Source organism: Rhinolophus sinicus, linkage group LG01 (genome assembly GCF_036562045.2).
Source record: "Rhinolophus sinicus isolate RSC01 linkage group LG01, ASM3656204v1, whole genome shotgun sequence".
Classification (NCBI taxonomy): domain Eukaryota; kingdom Metazoa; phylum Chordata; class Mammalia; order Chiroptera; family Rhinolophidae; genus Rhinolophus; species Rhinolophus sinicus.
The window spans coordinates 13,667,270-13,669,021 of NC_133751.1; the positions used below are offsets into that span (position 1 = coordinate 13,667,270).

The 1,752-nt window shown below is 40.4% G+C and overlaps 1 non-coding gene across 1 annotated transcript; it reads right to left on the reverse strand.

Annotated features, from left to right (window-relative positions):
- Positions 1–877: 877 nt before the first annotated feature.
- LOC141568034 (U6 spliceosomal RNA) lies at positions 878–983 on the reverse strand. Its single transcript, XR_012491050.1, has one exon. It is a non-coding gene; the product is annotated as a U6 spliceosomal RNA (small nuclear RNA).
- Between the last annotated feature and the right edge of the window lie 769 nt (positions 984–1,752).

Consider the following 1,752-nt stretch of genomic DNA (forward strand, 5'->3'; position numbering starts at 1 on the left):
CCTGTGCAAATTTGAAAGAACACTTCTGGGGGCACCTTTTTCTGGGATCAGCTTAGTGTCTGATTTCTTAGATAGCCTCAGAGCAATAGAGTAGCTGGTAGCCATGGTGACATTGATGCTTCAAGATACTATTGGATAACATAGGGCATAACAGGCAATGGATTTACTGGCTGTGATCATCCAACTTTCACCATCTTTTCTTATTTTAGACTTCCTCCTCCTCCTAGGAGCTGTAGATAAAGCAAATTGCTTAATTAAGCAAGATCTCTTGGACCAATTTAGATTCAAGTCATTTATCAAGCTTTTCTCTCTCTCTCTTTCTTTCCTTCTCTCCTTCCTTCCTTCCTTCACTTCCCCCCTCCCTCCCTTCCTTTTTTCTTTCTTGGCATCTGGATGCCTTGCTATTTACTATATCCCAATCGTCTAATCATTAGAAGCAAGTACTTTAACTTCTTAATTCCTGTTATGGATTGAATTGTGTTCCCCAAACCCCCATTCATATGTTGAATTCCTAGCCCCCAGTATCTCAGAATGTAACTGTATTTGGAAAATGAGTCTTTAAAGAGGTAATTAACGTTAAATGAAGCCATTGGGGTGGTGTCCTGATAAGAAGGGACAGGTACAAAGGAAAGACCATGTAAGAACACCAGAGTGATAGAGCAACTGGTAGCTATAGTGACATTGAAGGCAGATATTCACCTAAGCCAAGGAGAAAGACTTCAGAAGAAATCAACCCTGCCCACACCTTGATCTTGGCCTTCCAGCCTCCAGAACTGTGAGAAAATGATTTTCTGTTGTGTAAGCTACCAGTCTGTGGCATGTTGTTATAACTGCCTAGCAAACTAATACATCCCCTAAGTTTTGTTTGTTTGTTTGTTTTTAATATGGGCACTTCAGGAATTGGTGCCTCCTCCTTATGCAGGGGCAATGTTTATCTTCTCTGTATCGTTATGATTTTAGTATATGTGCTACTGGATGAGCACTTCCCTTAGATTCTTTAACCCCCAAGTTTACCAAAGTTTTTATTTTTATTTTTCAATTGGCTTTCCTGGACTTCTGGTCTCACCCTGCTGTTGTCACCCTCCACTGTTCAGCACACTTGGCAATAGTGACTGACTGCTTTAGCCTGAGTATGAGAGACAGTGAATCACACCATTTTTGAGCAGCCTCATGGCATTTCTAACAGGTACCACCCACTAATTCATTTCACCATTTAATATCACGATATACACATTAGCATGATCAGGAAATGGAACAAACTTAAAAATGGTGGCGCAATGGGTGTCGGAAAAAGAAGACCGTGACTACAGAGAACATTTTGGTCGGAAACAGTCCCTTAGAGTTCGGGGGGCAAAACTTTTCGCCCTCCGTACAACAGAGAGGCGTCTATAGAACTCATCCAAAAGTTCCATGTTTGGGTGAAAACATGGAAATACTGTAGATGGCAGCATGACATCACGCATGATTATTTTAGAGCAAAACTACTGTATCATTGTTCCTCTTTACTATTTTTTTTCTCCCCTTTTTCTTTTTTCCTAGTGGGTAAGTTACTGGAACCTTTTAAAAAATGATTATTTATGGTGAAAACTTGGAAAAGCAATTATGCCTGTTTTTCAAGTTCACTCCCATGGCCTGTACTACAAAGTGCCAATCAGCAACATCCCCTTGAAAAGCCTCTAGGCAAACACTTGGTTATTCTAGCTCCCCACTTGGAGAAACCCAGCTTTAGATTTAAACTACTTTGAAATTAAA